General features: G+C 42.7%; 1 protein-coding gene across 4 annotated transcripts in view; it reads right to left on the bottom strand.

The window, feature by feature from the left end:
- The window catches only part of TNR (tenascin R), a 745,794-nt gene that overhangs the window by 653,360 nt on the left and 70,982 nt on the right, over positions 1-21,452 (bottom strand). Inside the window, exon 1 of one of the 4 annotated variants that reach the window (XM_067467653.1) lies at positions 648-679. The exons of the other annotated variants lie outside the window; for them this stretch is intronic. The gene's annotated coding sequence lies outside the window, so the exon portion shown is untranslated. Of the gene's footprint in view, positions 1-647; positions 680-21,452 lie in introns of those variants that run through there. 4 annotated transcript variants of the gene reach the window in all.

Here is a 21,452-nt window from a genome sequence, read left to right as displayed (position 1 = left end):
TATCAGCTAAATTATACAGATGCCCACACAACAAACCCACCTCTTCATCCCTTCCTCCCAGCTACTTTGATATAGCTCTTGGTGCCTAGGACCAGGGAGACCCATGTGCAAAAAATATATTCAGTTTTGAAACTCTCTAGGCTGGCCTATTCTCACTGGACCTGACCAACCTCAAATGTTTGTTGAGATCATAAAGTGTTTGGAAAGCCCGAAGCTCTTTGGACAAAGGCAAGGATATAGAGAAACAAATGTCCAGAAATCTGTTCTCGTGCTCTCAGGTCATTAATCAACAGATATGCAGTCTTCCCCAGGACATGAAAAAATCTGAATATTGACTAAACCTGGATATATACTGTAACAGTCTGTGTGTGGTAATAAAAATGTGAGGCTCACACTTCTTAATTCACCTTATCCCTTACTCTGCCGTACCTTCTTTTGGAGTGGATGTAAGTCACAGGTGCCAACCCCTCTTCTGATTTTATAGAGAAGACTGGCATGAAATCGTAAAGTGCTGTTATTAAAGAATGACCATCACATCTTCTTTTGTTATTTTGGGTACCTGCTTCCAGTTAGACGCAAATACTCTGGGGAGAAAATGCTGCTAGCTCTTAACTTAATGGATCTTGGTGTGTTAATTAAAGACCTACCGTAACCAGGGACACCGCACTCCTGATTCTGCCAGCAGCCACTGTTTCATGTTCAAATGCACTGTTATCGACCAACCAATCAATTTTCAAATTCTAGGCAGCCAGACAAATGAAGAATAATTATGTCACCCAGTCACATGCCCTGGGTAATGCAAATGGAACAACTCGGCACTTCTAAAGTGCCCTCCTATAATTATTTACTGGGCTCTTTTTTGTTTTCATATACCGAGCATTCCTAAGTGGAAAATCAATGGGGCAAACTTCAGAGGTCGACGGCAATATTTTACACACAAGGCAGGCAAGTAAAAACAATTGTGGCACAAATTTGCTCTGTTTCAGCAATGTATGGGCATTGTTACAGATATATTTTTGATAGATAGATTAGATACACCTTGTTGCAGTGGTGTAAAAAACACATTAGTAGCATTGTACTATTTTTGCTTAATAAAAAGGTGGCTTTTTAGAGGATCTCCACTTCCTCTATTAGGAATGTGGAGTCGAGTTGGAGCTGTGGGTTTGTTAGACTTGCTTGAGATCTGACTAAGCTTTGGATCTGGCCATCAATATTCTTTGTACGTACGGCAGGGTTGTATACTCTCACCAACTGAGTCACACCGTTTACAGAAAACCCCCACACACAGATAGATATCTACATAAAAACTCCAACCATCACCCAAGTCACAAAGGAAGCACCATTAAAGCCTTGGCAGACCATGCAAAAAGAATCTGTGAACCCCACCTCCTCCAAGATGAACTGAACCACCTCAACTGGGCTCTCCAGGCCAATGGATACTCCACCGCAGACATCAGAAGAGCTGCAAGACCAAGAACAAGCCATGAGAGTCAAGACAAAGAGCCACCCAGAGGAAAAGTGTTCTTGCCATACATCAAGGGAACCACTGACCGCATAGGGAAGCTGATGAGGAAACACAACATACAAACTATCTACAGACCCACCAAGAAAAGCCAACAAATGCTATGTTCAGCAAAGGACAAGAGGGATCCTCTCACTTCTGCAGGAGTCTACCGTGTACCATACAGCTGTGGACAAATCTACATAGGGACCACCAAACGCAGCATTGCCCAAACATGAGTCAAGGAACATGAAAGGCACTGCAGACTACTTCAACCAGAGAAGTCAGCCATAGCAGAGCACCTGATGAACCAACCTGGGCACAGCATATTATTTGAGAACACAGAAATGCTGGACCACTCTCACAACCACCATGTCAGACTGCACAGAGAAGCCATTGAAATCCACAAGCACGTGGACAATTTTAACAGAAAGGAGGAAACCATGAAAATGAACAAAATCTGGCTACTGAAGCAGGCTTTTTCTTTCCCTGAGCAATTGCTCAAAGGCTCAGCCAAAATGCTCCGTTTCAGTTCAAATTGCGGACGCAGATGAGTCAGGAAAGACGGCCAACTGGGTTCAGCAAGAATATCAAAGTTTATTTATAGCAGCTGCTAGTGGCTCTCCGACACAACAATGGCGTCTCTGGGAAAGCCCACCCGCATCAAAGGTAGTGTTCCTTTTATACATCAAAAGGGGTTCGGCTTTAAGAGCCGCCCCGAAGATTAAATCATTGGTTAAGAAAGCTGTCAATATTATAGTTATATTAAGCAATTAGCTCATACATTTTTAAGTTTCGCTTCGCAATAAGCAAGCCCCTTCTTGGAAACATCTCAAGATGCTGACATGCAAAATACAGCTGAAAACATCTGCTGATCTTGGCAAGTTTTAACTTTAGCCTTGGCTACTTCCTTTCTGCAAAGTTGGCAAGTCTCATGACCGATTTTTCACCCTTTCACAAAAAACTCATCTTGAGCCTGTCTTTGTCTCCCATATATGGTCAAGTCCATCCGTTCTCTTTTCTATATGCAAACCCCGGCAGCTTTAGTAAAACTAAAGCTGTGCTTTTTGCCTTTTCTATAGCTGTACCTTTCTGCATACCTACAGCTGTACCTTTCTGCATACCTTTCTGCCTTATTCCCACATGTTTTTGTTTTGCGAAGCGGTTTACAAAAGCGAGAGCAAAATCAGCAAGGGTTAGATATTACGGATCTCTCCAATTATGCCCTTTAATGAGAGCTATCTTTTCTACCGAAGCTGCCTGTTGCATATATCTCTGGCAAACTTGAAGCAAAATTGGAAAACAGCACATTAGCAACAAAAAGACAAAACCGCATAGCATAATCACAAGTATTATTTCTCTAAGCCATGATGCTGAAGGAAGCAGAGACGTCAACCATGAGAAAGGTTGCCATCCATCTTCCTTTACGTTATGATTTATTAACTCTTGCAATTTTTCCAAATCATCTTCAATTGTTTGGTTCAGATTATGAAACTGGACCACGCACTGGCCCTTTATTATAGAACAGAATCCTCCTTTTGTTGCCAACAAATAATCTAGGGCTAGCTTGTGTTGCATTGCCATTTGGCTTAGTTCTTCAATTTCTGATTGTAATTGTCTAACTATTTTTCCTGTGGCATTTATGCTTTTCTCTAATCTACATGTGAGTCCCATGATACTCTTTCTGTTTTCTTGGGCCATTATTCCAGGATAGGACCCGAGGGTTAGGAGCCCTGTTATTAATCCTCCTCCTATCCTTGAGCCTCCAGTTTCGGACAGTTGTGAGTCTATAATCACTTCGTCTGAGCACTCAGGTCTTAGGGGTGCTATGGCTTTCAAAGATCTCTGAAGCCTCCTAGGGTGTTTAAGGACTCGTACAGGGAATGTCAGGTATCCTACCCCAACACACTGGTTTCTTCCTGGATGAAAATTGGTTGCCCATTTATCAAAGAAAAACCACATATTGGGATCTCTAATATGCCATCCTGAACAAATACTGCCTCCATTTTTCAGGGATGTGTAATTTGACTCAAACAGTGGGTATTCAGGGTACAGTTCTTTCCAGTCCGTGTCGGCCAGATTTTGTTTGTTAACATATGTAGAGTTATAGGTTCCATATAAATAAAACTTGTCCTGACAGTGAGTGTAATTTGTCAACCTTGTTAGGAAGGCTTTTCTGTGCTCCCAGCCTTTCCATTTTTGATTCCATGTACCCTTGTTTGCACAACAAAAACACATTCCTCTCGTGGTGGCAGTATATCTTATTCGTCTAAATTTAATGTGTTTTAATCCATCGGGGACCTGAGAAAATATGGTGGGATTTTGAATAGTTCCTTGTAACCCCCCGAGCACCACCTGGGGGTCAGCTATTAGGGTAGGGAGGAAAGAGAAGTCACCTACTTTCTCTGGATGTTCATATAGGAGTGCCACATCTTTTCCATGCTGATCAAACATGAATCTAGCATGCTCTTTTAGCCAATTTCCCTGTATCATAGTGATCATGTTTATAAGCATCATATATCCAAAAACCGTTTGAACTCCTATGGGTTTTTTTTTTTAGGGCATCTTTCCCTCCTCCCCATTATAATCTCTATCCACCACTTCCAGGATAGGGCTTTCGTTGGGCCACACTGCGTCATATTTGACCTGCGACGATCTGTTGTTCCCGAAGAGATCAGCTTCATGGCCTTGTTGACCCCTCAGGGAGTTGCCGGACGATCCTGAGTCTCAGGTCACTCTGATCTGCCTTTTTTATCTCCCACATGGGGGGTGCCAGCTTGGCACGGGTGTAATGTATCCAAGGTTTAACTTCCTTCACTTTAATGGCAGTAGGGGTTGATATCAGCACAGTATAGGGCCCTCTCCACTTAGGTCCTAGTGGGTCAATCTTCCACTCTTTCACAAGCACCTCGTCACCTGGCGAGAAACAATGCAAAGGTGTGGTAGGATAGGGTGGATTTAACTCTGAAGTATATTGTGCAATTTGTTTTATCTGTCCAGCCAGGGCTTGCACTCGTTGAATGGTTTGTTTATCTCCAATCACATGTTGGTCTCCCCCTTTGTCCAATATCGACCTCAAATTTAATGGTGGTCTGCCATATAGTCTCTCATAGGGGGTCAGACCTGTTCTTTTGTGAGGGGTACACCTTACTCTCAATAGTACCATGGGCAATATTACAGTCCAACCCAGCCCTGTCTCTTGACAGATTTTTGACATAGCAGTCTTTAGAGTCCGATTCATTCTCTCAACTTTAGCTGAGGACTGGGGCCTATAAGCGCAATGCAATTTCCATTTTGTGCCCAATATTTGACACAGTCCTTGAATCACCTTGTGTACATAAGCTGGACCGTTGTCAGACCCTATTTCTAATGGTATTCCAAATCTGGGGATTATATCCTTCAAAAGTGCTCTTGAAACTTCTACTGCCTTTTCAGTTCGGGTTGGGTATGCCTCTACCCACCCGGTGTAGGTGTCCACAAAAACAAGCAAATATTTGTAGCCCTTTTGCGGGGGCATCTCAGTAAAATCAGTCAAAATTGCCTCGAATGGGACGTTGCCTATGTGTTGAATTCCTGGTGGCTTTAAGGGTCCTTCTCGAGGATTATTCTTGGCGCATGTCCAGCATCTGTGTGCTGCTGCTGCTGTCAGGCTATGGAGTCTATCAATGTACATTTGCCGTTCTAGCAGCTTAGCTAAGGCTGTCTTACCCAGGTGTGTGTTGGAGTGCATATGTCGGACTATGTGCCACGCCATATCCTTAGGGACATAAACGCGGTTATCTGGCATCACAATGACCTCTCCCTTCCATTCTCCCTTTTTCCCCCAAAGCCCAATTCTCCTCTTCTTTTGTGTATGTAAACTTTTCTAATGGGGGATCTCTTATTACCGTCACAGCCAACAGGTGCTGCTTATTGTGGGGGTGCTTAGCTGCCTCTCCTGCGGCCAAATCAGCTAGTCTATTACCCTGTGTCACTGGGTCTTCTCCCCTTTGGTGTCCTTTGCAATGCATTACAGCCACTTTGTCCGGGTCCCATACCGCCTCCAGGAGGGCCACAATCTCAGCTGCATTTTTAACGCCCTTTCCAGCCGACGTAAGGAGTCCCCGCTCCTTGTACAAAGCTCCATGGGCATGGAGCGTAGTAAAGGCGTACTTTGAGTCCGTGTAGACATTGACCCGTTTTCCCTTTGCCAACTGCAGTGCTCTGGTGAGGGCTATCAATTCAGCCCGTTGAGCGGAGGTTCCCGGAGGGAGCGACTCTGCTTCCAGAATCTCTCCCCCCCCCTGTACCACCGCATATCCTGCACGCCTCTCACCGCTCTCCATGAAGCTACTGCCATCCGTGAACAGGGTCATGTCTGCCCTGGACATTGGTACGTCCTTTAAGTCAGGTCGGCTGGAATATACCTGTTCCATCACCTGAATGTACTGGTGGACTGTTTCCTCTCCTGGGGCAGGCAACAAGGTGGCCGGATTTAAGGTGGCACAAGTTTCTAGGGTCACCATCGGGTTATCACACAACACCCCCTCATATTTTGTCAGTCTCTCATTTGTGAGCCAGCGCGGTCCCTTGGTGTCTAACAGCGCCTTTACATGGTGTGGTACTTTGACGGCCAGTGGCTGTCCTATGGTCAATTTACTTGCTTCTTTTATCAAACCTACTGCTGCTGCCACTGCACGAAGACAGGGCGGCATTCCCTGTGCTACCGTGTCTAACTGTTTTGACAGATAAGTCACTGGTCTCTGCCATGATCCTAATGTCTGGGTAAGCACCCCTATTGTCACTCCTTCCTTTTCAGACACGAACAAGTCAAACGGTTTCTCCAAGTCTGGGAACCCGATCCTCCATTCCTCTTCCATGGGTATTGTCAATTCCATTTGGCCATTGTCTAAAAATTGGATTTGTGCTCTTAATTTTGACAAAATGTCTCTTCCTAATAATGACACTGGGCAATCAGGGTGATATAGTAATTTATGACTCACATTATGGCCTGCCAGATTACATGTCCGTTCCTGTAGAAAAGGGCATTTCTGAATTTTTCCTGACAGCCCCACCACTTTGGTGACTTCTGCGCTGGTAGGACTAATAAGTTTGTTCACCACTGATCGTTCTGCCCCAGTGTCCACTAAAAAGTCAACTTGCTGATCCCCTACTTCTATAGTGACCATCGGCTCCCCGGGGTCCAGCAAAACGAGAGCCTGGTCGGTTCATTCCTCTTCCTCCGCATCCTCCCATTCTTCTTCTGCTATTGCAGCCACTACTGCTTCCCTCTTCTGGTGCGGAGTGTAGCCTCCGCTGCCTCTTCCACATCCTCTATCTCTTTCTCTGCCTCTGTCTTGACCTCGTCCTTCGCCTCCTTCTTCTCCTGACACCTTCTCTGTACATTCTCTCTTTTAGTGCCCATAGCCACTGTTAGCGGGGGCGCATTGGGAATTGCATATCGCTGCCCCCGGCAACTATGTTCTTCCGCCGGCTCTTCTTCCTGGGCAAGGACCTTAACCTTGACTTTCCTTTCCTTCTTCCTTATCATCATACACTGCACTTTTTACACTTCCGGACCCAATCAGGATTTTGGGTCACCACGTTGTCCCAGGCATCAATATAAGTATATTGATCCAGATGATGGTTAGCACAAAATTTTTCCACCTGCCTAATCTTCTTTAGGTCTCACGACCCCTCTGCAGGCCACCCAAAAGGAAAGGTGGGCCATTCTCCTGTGCACAGATTCCTTAATCTGTAGTCCTTAAAATCTCCTGGATCTCCCTGACTCGATGCAGCTACAAACTTGTCAAAGTTGTCTAGCATACACTGAAGCGGAGTCACTGTCTTTGAGTTCCTCCCACCCATGGCCTCTAGTGGGGAGCAAACCTTGACCTAGACGCCCGGACACTCGACGGCACGTTTTAGGAACTGCAAGGTTTGCCCCGTCCTCCCACTACCCCACGGGATACTTAGTGGTCCCCCTTCCCCCAGCGCTGGTGTGTGTTACCTAGTGTCTTACTTGACCACTTATATTTGCCGGGTCTCTGTAGACGTTGGAACAACCTTCGTCTCCCGGACTTTCCTCCTTTTGGATCCTTCTTATCACTCCTCCACTCCCAGTTGATTTCTTGAGAACCCGAAGAGTTGCGATTTACCTTGATCAAGCAGCACTGACAGAAGAGGGGAGTGTCGCAGCCGGTTATTAGTCGGGGGCCCCCTTTGTCTCGGCTCACGGCAATCGCCTCTCGCGCCCCTGATGCTGATCAAAAATCGTCTTGCCAACAAGATCCGTCTCCCCCGACTCTGGCCCGTCTGAATCAAATCTCGGTGGAACCTCCAAAAATGAAGCAGGCTTTTTCTTTCCCTGAGCAATTGCTCAAAGGCTCAGCCAAAATGCTCCGTTTCAGTTCAAATTGCGGACGCAGATGAGTCAGGAAAGACGGCCAACTGGGTTCAGCAAGAATATCAAAGTTTATTTATAGCAGCTGCTAGTGGCTCTCCGACACAACAATGGCGTCTCTGGGAAAGCCCACCCGCATCAAAGGTAGTGTTCCTTTTATACATCAAAAGGGGTTCGGCTTTAAGAGCCGCCCCGAAGATTAAATCATTGGTTAAGAAAGCTGTCAATATTATAGTTATATTAAGCAATTAGCTCATACATTTTTAAGTTTCGCTTCGCAATAAGCAAGCCCCTTCTTGGAAACATCTCAAGATGCTGACATGCAAAATACAGCTGAAAACATCTGCTGATCTTGGCAAGTTTTAACTTTAGCCTTGGCTACTTCCTTTCTGCAAAGTTGGCAAGTCTCATGACCGATTTTTCACCCTTTCACAAAAAACTCATCTTGAGCCTGTCTTTGTCTCCCATATATGGTCAAGTCCATCCGTTCTCTTTTCTATATGCAAACCCCGGCAGCTTTAGTAAAACTAAAGCTGTGCTTTTTGCCTTTTCTATAGCTGTACCTTTCTGCATACCTACAGCTGTACCTTTCTGCATACCTTTCTGCCTTATTACCAGTATTAAAAAAACTCTAAAATTAAAACAGCAAAACAGCAGAGGGAAAAAAAATCAGGGACATCTAATCACCTCTCAAGAAAAGATTGCTCCAGGCACTTCTGGGCTATCAAATGCTAATCAAGGTGGTCAGTTGAAACATTCACACCTAGCTCCAGCAGACAAGAGTCCTTTGTCCCACCCTGGTCTTTCCACAGATATATAAACCCATTTTCCTAGTTCCAACAGACCTCACTACCTCTGAGGATTCTTGCCATAGATGCAGGTGAAATGTCAGGAGAGAATGTCTCTAGAACATGGCCATATAGCCCAAAAAAACCTACAGCAACCCAATAATAAAACTTAATAATAAAACTTTATTTATATTCTGTTCTATCTCCCCCAAGGGACTCAGGGCGGATTCCAAACATAAAAGGCAAACATTCAGTGACTGATACTCTGCAGACAAGGCACATAAAGGAGTTCAGCCGAAACAAAGCAAAATATCATTAAAATCTGATCTTGCCCAGATCCAGAGTAAACTCCTTCCATTCTGATCCAGAGATACAGTGATGAATCAGGCATTATAAATTTTCCCCTCCAAAATGTATTAAATTACATCCTAAAGAGGAGGGAGTATTCAAAAGTTTGCCAAATGTATGCTTTACATGTGCCAAATAGATTGAAACAGCAGCAGTTAGGAAGAGGCTGGGCACTTTGGCTATAGTTCCATGGACAGTGTACATATTATATTCCAAAATGCTCTAAATGCAAAACACTATTTAGGGATCAAGTCAAGCTTGATCTGTTTTCCAACATTACCCCCCACCCCACCCCCGCACACACACCCCACTCTGCACAAAATGGAAATATCTGTTGATGCAGAGTTTCTGAACCTAACCATAAAAAAGATACACACATTCTCTAATACCAATTCCAATTTTCTATACCATCAATTCCCTCAAACTTCCCATCTCTCTTTTCTCTCCTGTAGATATCATTCACTGTGCAGTATCAAGAAAGCTGATGAAAGGTGTCTCTTTCGCATAGCACTTCTGCAGTTTACAAATGTACCCTTTCCAAAGCTCACTGTCAAACAATTTTCCTCAAATGTTTTGTGGCTCATCAGATCTCAATAACAGCTCTACCTACAAACTCCAAACGATGTTTTCCTGAGTATAAGTGCTTTTTGGAGTGGTGTTAAGGGGAGGGATATCGGAAAGTGAAATGATTTAAGGGATATGTGATGACAAAGTGGAGATTTATTCCATTCCTTAAAAGCATTTTGGCAAGTTTTCTGTTCCTTTTCAAGGAGACAGGGAGTGAATCTGGATTCTGAATCCTCATACACTTTGTGACCATAATAGAGTGCAGAGGAGTATAAAACTGTAGACATTTTCTCCAATCTTTGGTTGACATATAACTAAATCTGGGACATCTAGAATTATTACTTCAACTCCTGACTTACTCAGCAGTGTAGAATGGCTTCACTTCGCCAAAGAATGGCATTACTGTATCTGTCCACACTCCCTTCTTTAAGAAATTCACTGTTGGGCATACTTTGCCTTATAAAATGGGAGTCTCTCAGGCAAAACAATTGTTAAACTCAAGTGTTATTAAGGAACACAAAAGCATAGGCAAGTCAGTGGTAAGACCTACTGTTAGGAAGATCAAGACAACCACTTTGGTATACATTGTTTATTTTACAGCAGATAAAATAAAAAAGACAACCACTTTGGATAGCAGATTTGGAGCATCAACTCTACTTTTAAAAACTAGTTATAATCCCTGAGCCATTGACTACAGTCCCTGGGCAAGTTTCCAGAAATGGAAGAAACTATTGTACCGAGCGCTGCAAAAATGTTGCTGGTTCTTGGCACATTGGCAAAAATCATTGCCTACCACTAGTGTTGAACTCCCAACTTATTTGGCATCTAATCAAGTAACTGGATTCTGGGACAGCATCTTATAGTTCATCTAATATAGCAAAAATATTTGGTCAGCCCTGTTCGAATTGGTGATTCTTGATATTGTAGGGGTGTCTTTATATGCAAATTCCTCTAGAATCCATTTTTTGTGCTAATATAAATAGAAGTGGTGATTGAAGAGAGGCAGAGAGGGGATATTTATATTGTGTTAATTTGCTTTATTTATTTTATTTTGCTGTATGTATTTTATTCTGATGTATTTTTTTGTAGTCTGCATTCTGTATTTTTATTTTGTTATATTGTATCTTTGGGCTTGGCCTCATGTTAGCCGCCCCTCATCCGCTTTGGGGAGATAGTGGCGAGGTATAAATAAAGATTATTATTATTATTATTATTATTATTATTATTATTATTATTATTATTATTATATTGGGTAGTGACTAGCATGGTCCATATAGATATGGCAGACCTGGGTGAACATGGCTTCTCAGCCATTATGCTCACAAGGCTATATTGGTCCTGCTCTTCTCTCTCCATTTCATCTCACAGTGTTGTTGTGCAGACAGAATGAGGTAGTGCCAGATATGTTGCCATGTAATCTTTGCAGAAATGTGAGTATACCTACAAAATATTTACACAATCTATCTGGAACCTTTTTTTGTCATATCAGGAGTGACTTGAGAAACAACAAATCGCTTCTGGTATGAGAGAGTTGGCCGTCTGCAAGGACATTGCCCAGGGGACACCCAGATGTTTTGATGTTTTTACCATCCTTGTGGGAGGCTTCTCTCATGTCCCCGCATGAGGAGCTGGAGCTCAAGCGCGCTCCCCCCTTTTCGAACCTGAGACCTGTTGGTCTTCAGTCCTGCCGGCACAGGGGTTTAACCCACTGCGCCACTGGAGCTCCTGAACACATATGACTGAATACCCATTTTACCAGAGCACTTGAAAAGATGGCAATATAATTCTCAGCCCATAACTTGTCAAAGAAAGACAGCCTCCTTCCAGCTCTGATAACTACTAAGGATTTTTCTTACAGCAGAGAGGAATGAGATGGAGAAGAAACCTATGAGAGCCTGGAGGGTATGCATTAGGTATGTCCTGTGGGGTAAAGGAGCCTGGATTTATCCTTCCAAACTCTCAATCAAAAGGTTCCCAGCAGAAATCAGAAGCAACTTTGAATTGTACCACATGCTGTTTTAAACATTTAGCATACTAGAATGAAAATTTTTAAAAAGAGAGAATTAAAATACTTGTGCAAGTTACTTGTTACATTGTTACATTGTGTTTTTGTTCTGAGACATTTGGTCTACAATCCTTTTCACACATACAATAAAAATACCTATCTAACTGGAAAATAGGAGAGGCATAATGATTTGAAGGAGCCTGATTCACTCAAGTCCTGCTCAATTTGGATTCAGAGCATACCTTAAATTACAACGAAGAACCCTTCTACACTGCCATATATTCCTGATTATCAAAGCAGATTAATGTTTTCTGGTTTTCTGGATTATATTGGAGAAGTGTGGACTTTGTTTTCATGGACTTTGCTGAACTTTACCCTGGACTTCTTCACACTGGCAACAAAGATCTGCATAGTTAATTTATTTATTTATTTATTTGCTTTATTTTTATACCGCATTTTTCAGCCTAAATCGGCGACTCAATGCGGTTTACAATGCAATTTATATAACAATAATAATTAGATTAAAACACAACATACACGACAGACAAAACAAGACAAAACAACGTGGTCATCAACGCCTCAGTAAAATCAGATTCCGTTCTCATAATCCTTCTATCATTCCTTTGTTCATTTATACCATCTTCATGAGTTCAATTGCCTTGTTGACCGAACGCCTGTTCATAGAGCCACGTCTTGACCTTCCTCCGAAACTCCAGCAACGAAGGGGCCTGCCTGATGTCTACGGGTAGGGCATTCCATAGCCGAGGGGCCACCACCGAGAAGGCCCTGTCTCTCGTCCCCGCCAGCCACGCCTGCGACGCAGGGGGGAACGAGAGCAGGGCCTCCCCGGACGATCTTAACGTCCTCGTCGGTTCATAGGTGGAGATGCGTTCGGAGAGGTTAAAGCAATGGTATTCCCCGTAGTCACCTACGGATGTGAGAACTGGACCATAGTGAAGGCTGAGTGAAGGAAGATAGATGCTTTTGAACTGTGGTGTTGGAGGAAAGTGCTGAGCGTGCCTTGGACAGCGAGAAGATCCAACCAGTCCATACTTCAAGAAATAAAGCCTGACTGCTCATTGGAGGGAAGAATAGTGGAGGCCAAGATGAAGTACTTTGGCCACATCATGAGAAGAAAGGAAAGCTTAGAGAAGACAATTATGCTGGGGGAAATGGAAGGAAAAAGGAAGAGGGGCCGACCAAGGGCAAGATGGATGGATGATATCCTTAAAGTGACTGGATTGACCTTGAAGGAGCTGGGGGTGGTGACGACTGACAGGGAGCTCTGGCATGGACTGGTCCATGAAGTCACAAAGAGTCGGAAACGACTGAACGAATGAACAACAATTTTGTTCCTGCTTATCTTCTTACCTTAATTGGGTTTACCTATTTCTTTAAAGTGCTTTTTTATTTTGCTGCTTTTTAATTATCTACAATAAAAGGATTGTTTTCCTATTCAATGTGTGGTGCTTAAAGTCAGAGGGCTTTTCCTGTCCTGGAGTGCAACAGTTGCACTGCCAACACTGCCAGCGATGGGGGACGCCTCGCTCGAGAGCAGTACGTGTGAAAAAGATCTTGGAGTCCTTGTGGACAACAAGTTAAACATGAGCCAACAATGTGATGTGGCAGCAAAAAAAAAGCCAATGGGATTTTGGCCTGCATCAATAGGAGCATAGTGTCTAGATCTAGGGAAGTAATGCTACCCCTCTATTCTACTTTGGTTAGACCACACCTGGAATATTGTGTCCAATTCTGGGCACCGCAACTGAAGAGAGATATTGACAAGCTGGAATGTGTCCAGAGGAGAGTGACTAAAATGATCAAGGGTCTGGAGCCCTATGAGGAGCGGCTTAAGGAGCTGGGCATGTTTAGCCTGAAGAAGAGAAGGCTGAGAGGAGATATGAACACCATGTATAAATATGTGAGAGGAAGCCACAGGGAGGAGGGAGCAAGCTTGTTTTCTGCTTCCCTGGAGACTAGGACGCGAAACAATGGCTTCAAACTACAAGAAAGGAGATTCCATCTGAACATGAGGAAGAACTTCTTGACTGTGAGAGCCGTTCAGCAGTGGAACTCTCTGCCCCGGAGTGTGGTGGAGGCTCCTTCTTTGGAAGCTTTTAAACAGAGGCTGGATGGCCATCTGTCAGGGGTGATTTGAATGCAATGGAGGCTCAGGCCATGAGATCTTACAGTCCTAGTAAGCATGCTAAGCCTAGTGCGTTTACAGAATAGGTTTGTCTGGAGGCAAAGATCGGACTTTCCCCTATAAGCTGGGAAGGAAGTGGCTATGGCCAACTGCCAGCCCTGAACCAGAAAGGCTCCATGGAGATACTTTCATAGCAGACGATATTCCTCTTTTGTGCTATTCAGAAAAGTTTAAATGATTAAAAGTGGAAGGGGCTTTATAAAACAGCAACCTCATTCATTTTTTACCAGTTAGTTCTCGCACTGCCTTAGAATGGAAAATATTTGATTGCATTTTCAAGGATGTGCTGAAGGGCCTTATTAGTGATTATGGCAACCCAAAGGAGAGTCAGACAAAAGAATCCCAACTTCCCAAATAAGTAAAAGGTAGGAAAGCACATACATGAATCTGGGGGGAAAGAACAGTCTGAGTCAGATGCATTTAGTGTGCCTACTTCTCAGTATGTTTGAGTTGCAACTATTGCATAATAAATATAGCACTGCCAACAAAGTTGTGACCTTTTCTCTCATTAGCTCAGCCTCAAAGGAACACAAACTGCAAACACCCTATGAATAAACCTTGCTGAGAAACCCCAATGATAGCTTCACTTTTGGGTCACCATAACTCAGAAATGACTTGAGGGAACCTTTATTTTCAATCAAAATGGTGAATTATGCACAAATATGGTAAAGCATGCAGCGACTGGGGTGGAACAAGGGCACAGTTGCAAAGACAGCATGCATAGGCCATGCCATGTCACTACATTATGAATTTGCTGCCTCTGCAAACAGCGGTTGGCCAGTGGTGTGAGGAAACAAGCATTCATAACACTGATGGGACTGGGGTGAGAAGTGTTAGGTCCCAGAGGCTTTACTTCTGGCAGCAGCTTTACAGAATTATATCAGCCAAAGTGATACAATAAGAATTATACACACACTTACATAAATAGAATTTGATTTCCACAGTCATGGTTAATAATATTTGCCATGTCCCTGACCTCAGAAGGCACAAGACGGTATATATAGTTCACCCTATTTCTTAAAAAATATATAATCTATATAAATAAAAATGTAATGTTTATTTACATTGGACAAATTGCTACGAAATTTGGACACAAGACACCTACTAACCCAAGGAGTGACCATCACTAAAAAAATTATTTTGTCATTTGGGAGTTGTAGTTGCTGGGATTTATAGTTAACCTACAATCAAAGAGCATTCTGAGCTCCACCAATGATGGAATTGAACCAAACATGGCATACGTGGCACCCATGACCAACAGAAAACACTAGAAGGGTTTGGTGGACATTGACCTTGAGTGTGGGAGTTGTAGTCCACCTACATCCAGAGAGCACTTTGGACTCAAACAATGATGGATCTGGACCAAACTTGGCACGAACATTCCATATGCCAAAATATGAACACAGATGGTGTTTGGGGAAAATAGACCTTGACTATTGGTAATTGTAGTTACTGGGTGTGATGAAGTGTGAGTTTTAATCTACAGTTATGTATAATTATAGATAGGCGTTTGAAAGGGTAAGTATTTAAAGTTGCATAACTGGGTGGGGGGGGGGGTAGCCAGTTCAGCTCACTTTGAGCTGGGTTACCATGGAAATAGGGGCAGAGCCAAGTGCCACTTGGCAGGGCAGCCATTTTAAAACAGTTAGTCTGCAGTCTGTGAACTGCAGGAGTGGCTGGTTCTGTTGTGTAGTGAGAATCAGGAAGGTAGTCTGTAGTTTAAAAACTACAGGGAAAGCCTGATTCTACTGTAGTGAGAATCAGGAAGGTTTTGGCTTTTAGCCTAGGTAGTTTAGATAAGTCGAGTTGACTTATTTATATTAATATTTAGTGTAGGAGTAGAAAGGGTGAGAGAAACCCAGTGAGAACCTTTAATACAACAGAAATATCACAAAGAATAAGCTTGTATCTGAAGTAATCTACTAAAGAAAGAAACATAGTTTGAAGAAAAATAGTTTGAAACCTGTTTAGTGGAAGGAAGAGTCCTTTCCAGAGTTGTTTTATAAATGTAACCTCTGAAGATATGTGCCTCTAAAAGTCAAGAAACATTGAAACCATCAAGCTTCTGCTACATTTCAATAAACTTGTTACATTTTCTTATAAAGCCCGGTCTCTGTTACAAATCCTTTCCAAGTTAAGTCACGCTACACCTTGAAGAAAGACCAATTCAATATTACTAGCTATTAGCTACACTATCAATATAATAAGCCCTTACAAAGTGGTGGCTCCATTACAAAACTGTTGCAAACTGGTGGCTTCTTCACAAATTGGTGGCATCTTCCTCACACTGAGTTTTATAGTTCACCTACAATCAAAGAGCATTCTGAACCCCACAAATGACAGAAATGGGGCAAACTTCCCACACAGAACCCCCATGACCAACAGAAAATACTTAAAGTCATCCAGTCCAACTCCCTTCACCAGGGCAAGAAAACGTAATCAAAGCCCTCCTGACAAAGAGCCATCCAGCTATATATATATATATATATATATATATATATATGATTCATACACAGAGATATAGTATCATAGATTTGAAAGGGACCCCTAAATATATGTTGCATGTTCCAGAGTAGGCAAACCAGACAATCTCCACATCAACACTGACAAAGAAACAGCAAGAAACACTGTTTACCTACAAGCATAAAGAAATAACATATACTGTATTAGAAACCAACACTTTCTCATTACTTTTCCAGATCACCAGACTGGGGCACAACAACGCATGGCAGGGGACAGCTAGTTTGATGTATAAAACTACATATATCTGGATTACATAAAGAAAAAAAATATAAATTAGGAAAGTAAAAAGGTTTTTAAAAAATCAGAATAGCTCCCAACCTTCCTCCCAACAGCTATGTTACAAGCTTTTAATTTCTGTATCCCATGGCATCTTATATAAACTTTTACAACTTAATTGATTCTACTCAACATCAAACCCCACTTTTGACTATTCTCCCTGTTGTTTTTGCAAAAAGATAATTAACTTTTCCCACTCCTTATTAATACTACTTGATGATTTTTCTCTGATGAAAATAGTTAACGCACCCATTTCAGCCAAGTTATGCCATTTCATTAACTAATCTTCCTGTGATTAAATGGGTTGTTGTTTTCCATCTCTGCAGTCTAGATGTGGTATAATTATATACTATATAATTCTCTTATAGGTCTTCTAAATTGGGTTTTCCAACAACAAAAAAGTTCTGGCTTCATTTGAAACTTTATCCTCAAGACATTCAGAGTCACCCTGTTTCTACAGCACAAAGCCTGTGAGGTTGGCTAAGCCAAAAGTACCAACTGGATCAAGATCTCCAGGCCATCTTTATAACAGAATGAAAGTAAATTATCCTAATTGTAACCTAAGACTGGTTTGCCCCTACAAACAATTTTGTTGCTCTTGTTTTAACCTGCAATTTAATCAATTTCAACTTATGGCAAGTGGGCAACTTTATAAATGAGGTATCTCCAAGAGCCGTCACCATGAACTTAGAATCATAGAATCATAGTGTTGGGGTTCAGCCTGAGTTTGAACTTGAACCTGATTCTCTGTTTGTTCCTCCTGATGCTAATGAAAGTATATTTACTGATGCTAATGGAAATGTACCTTTTGATGCCAATGCTCCTGAAATTAGTGAGGAAGAAACTGCTGTAGGTTTGGAAAATGCCAATGTTCCTGAAAGTAGTGAGGAAGGAACTTCTGTAGATTTGGAAAATGAAAGTACCAGTGTTCATGAGAATGTTTCAGAGGGAGACCTTGAACTTTCCCTCCCTTCTGCACCTGTTAACTGTAATGACAACAGGAGGGGCCAAATTTGGGAAGACAGAAGTAAATCACTCAGTTTGCGTCGATTCTCCCAAATTCAAGAATTAAAAACATTGGCTTAAAAAAAGAACCAATTCTTGAATTTTAATTGCCTTATGCCGGGCTGATTTTCTCAGTTCAGGCATCGTTTCAGAATTGATGAAGACCTTGGCAGTTCTCCCGGTTCCCTGGCCATAGTTTGGGAAGATTTCTAGGATATCAAGTACGGTTAGTGGATTGCTAACAGGTTCCAGTATTTCACAGTGAGGCTTTTGGTTTTGCTTTGTCCATTTAAATTCATGTTTGCTGATTTTGCTGTGGCTTTTGACTTGCATTTTTCCTTTATTTTGTAACCATTTTTCTTCAATAAAAAAGGATTGTTTTTCACAGCCAAGTGTGGTGGATAGTTATCTTAGGGCCTCGTTCCCTGCTCTGGATTACAACACATAGAATCAAAGAGTTGGAAGAGATCTCATGGGCCATCCAGTCCAACCCCCTGCCAAGAAGCAGGAATATTGCATTCAAATCACCCCTGACAGATGGCCATCCAGCCTCTGTTTAAAAGCTTCCAAAGAAGGTGCCTCCACCACACTGCTGTTCCACTGCTGAATGGCTCTCACAGTCAGGAAGTTCTTCCTCATGTTCAGATGGAATCTCCTTTCTTGTAGTTCGAAGCCATTGTTTCACGTCCTAGTCTCCAGGAAGCAGAAAACAAGCTTGCTCCCTCCTCCCTGTGGCTTCCTCTCACATATTTATACATGGCTATCATGTCTCCTCTCAGCCTTCTCTTCTTCAGGCTAAACATGCCCAGCTCCTTAAGCCACTCTTCATAGGGCTTGTTCTCCAGACCCTTGATCATTTTAGTCACCCTCCTCTGGACACATTCCAGCTTGTCAATTGTGGTGCCCAGAATTGGACACAATATTCCAGATGTGGTCTAACCAAGGCAGAATAGAGCATCGGGAGCATGACTTCCCTAGATCTAGACACTATGTTCCTATTGATGCAGGCCAAAATCCCATTGGCTTTTTTTGCCGCCACATCACATTTTTGGCTTATGTTTAACTTGCTGTCCACAAGGACTCCAAGATCTTTTTCACACGTACTGCTCTCGAGCCAGGCATCATCGTCCCTCATTCTGTATCTTTACATTTCGTTTTTTCTGCCTAAGTGGAGTATCTTGCATTTGTCACTGTTGAACTTCATTTTGTTAGTTTTGGCCCATCTCTCTAATCTGTCAAGATTGTTTTGAATCCTGCTCCTGTCCTCTGGAGTATTGGCTATCCCTCCCAATTTGGTGTCGTTTGCAAACTTGATGATCATGCCTTTTAGCCTTGCTCAAGTCTTCCTTGCTCAAGTCTTGTAAATTCAGGACCATATCATCCTTGATTGATTTAATCTACCTGTAGTGTGGACTTCCTCTTTTCCTATTGCCTCCCACATTAGAAAGGACATTGCACTTTAATGTGCATGTTGTCTCATACTATGATAGTCTCAGTTGAATCATCTTGGTCATGAGTATGTAGATATCATCCAACTCTTATTCCTTTCCAGCTCAATCCTGGTCCAAAACCAATGTCTATCACTAGCAATGGACTGGATGAGGGCAAACACACTGAAATCCAGACAAGACAGAGATACTCCTGATTGGTTGAAAAGTGGATCAGGAAATAGGGATTCAGCCTTTGTTGGATGAGGTTATAGTCCTCTTGATGCATGCATGCAGTTTAGGTGTATTCCTGGATTCAACTCATGTTTTGGGAGTAGCCAGGAATGCATTTACACTTGGGGAGATAAAGTGGAGTATAAATAAATCTATATATGTATAAATGCTCTGTGCATAATGAGTACCTTAAAAACAAAAGAACCAATGAACGAAATCACACCAAATTTGGCAGCAAAACATCTCACTACACAAGGAGTGACCATCACTCCAAAAATTATGATTTTGTCATTTGGAAGTTGTAGTTGCTGGGATTTATAGTTCACCTACAATCAAAGAGCATTCTGAACTCCATCAACGATGGAATTGAACCAAACTTGGCACACAGAACTCCCATGACCAACAGAAAATATTGGAAGGGTTTGGTGGGCATTGACCTTGAGTTTTGGAGTTGTAGTTCACCTACATCCAGAGAGCACTGTGGACTCAAACAATGATGGATCTAGACTAAACTTGGCACAAGCACTCAATATGCCCAAATATGAACACAGATGGGGTTTGGGGGAAATAGACCTTGACATTTGGGAGTTGTAGTCACTGGGATTCACAGTTCACCTACAATCAAAGAGCATTTTGAATCCCACAAACGACAGAATCAGGGCAAACTTCCCACACAGAACCCCCATGACCAACAGAAAATACTTAAGGTCTTCTAATCCAACTCCCTTCATCATGGCAAGAAAACATAATCAAAGTCCTCCTGACAAAGAGCCATCCAGCCATAGAGATAGATAGATAGATAGATAGATAGATAGATAGATAGATAGAGATATGATTCACACACAGAGAGATATAGTATCATAGTTTTGAAAGGGACCCCTAAAGAAGGACAATATGTTGCCTGTTCCAGGGTGGGCAAACCAGACACTCTCCACATCAACACTGACAAAGAAACAGCAAGAAATACTGTTTACCCACAAGCATAAAGAAATTACCTATATTAGAAACCAATACTTTCTCATTACTTTATTTTCCAGATCAACAGACTGGGCCACAGCAACGTGTGGCAGGGGACAGCTAGTAATCTATATAAATAAAAATGTAAATGTCTGTTTGTTTATTACCTCAAATCTCTCAAAATACTTCACTGATTACTTTGAAATTTTGACACAACATAGCATTCAAATAGGCAAATGTTTTAATGTTTTCACATACCTACTATTATATAGATGTTACACCTGTGACAGCTAAAAATATGCTTTGCTTCAAAAACAGCGCCATCTGCTGCATGCCCAAGCAACTCACACTGTACTACATATTTTATGAGAGCTAAAGGAGGCGGCAGAAGTGATTCACCTGTTCCCCGCATGGGACTATCCGGGAAACTGCGACAATAATAGGGAAAGGCCGGTGATGGTGGCTCCCAGGACCAGGAGGAACTTGTCCAGCGGCCTCATGATAGAGCAGCAGTGAAGGAAGGGCCATGGGGAGGCACAAGAGGCGGGGGGGGGGGGGGGGGGCTGAAAGCAGCAGACAGCGGAGCCCAGCAGCGCAGAAAGGGTGGCCACTCCTAACACTCCAAGCTGTGCCCTGCCCCTCCCATCAGCCTTAAAGGGCCAGATACCCAGGAGCTAGGACTCCCTGGATGGAAGACCCTCCACTGGGGCTCTGAGCTGTTTGGACTTCGACTCTCTGAATTCAATCACACTGTCTTCTGGGAAATGAAATAAAAAAAGAAGCAGCAGCAGCAGACGACTCATAGGTTGAATGCCACAGACAGAATTTGTTTATTAATTTATTGATATTCTGAATTATCTCTATATCTGCACAGACAATGGAACAAAAAAAATTTTGTATACCCACAAGCATTGTAAAATTCATTATATTAGAAACCTGTTCTTTCTCTTTTCTTTCTTTTCCACTGAACCAGATAGGCCACAGCAACGCATGGCTGGGGACAGCGAAGAAGAAGAGGAAGAGGAAGAGGAAGAGGAAGAGGAAGAAGAAGAGGAGGAGGAGGAGGAGGAGGAGGAGGAGGAGGAGGAGGAGGAGGAAAAACTCAGCCGTTATCAGGACCTCAAAATCAAACTGCAAATGCTTTGGCATAAACCAGTACAGGTGGTTCCAGTGGTCATCGGCACACTGGGTGCCATGCCAAAAGATCTCAGCCGGCATTTGGAGACAATACAC

This window comes from Anolis sagrei, chromosome 4 (genome assembly GCF_037176765.1).
Source record: "Anolis sagrei isolate rAnoSag1 chromosome 4, rAnoSag1.mat, whole genome shotgun sequence".
NCBI lineage: Eukaryota > Metazoa > Chordata > Lepidosauria > Squamata > Dactyloidae > Anolis > Anolis sagrei.
This window is presented reverse-complemented; position numbering and strand designations above follow the sequence as displayed.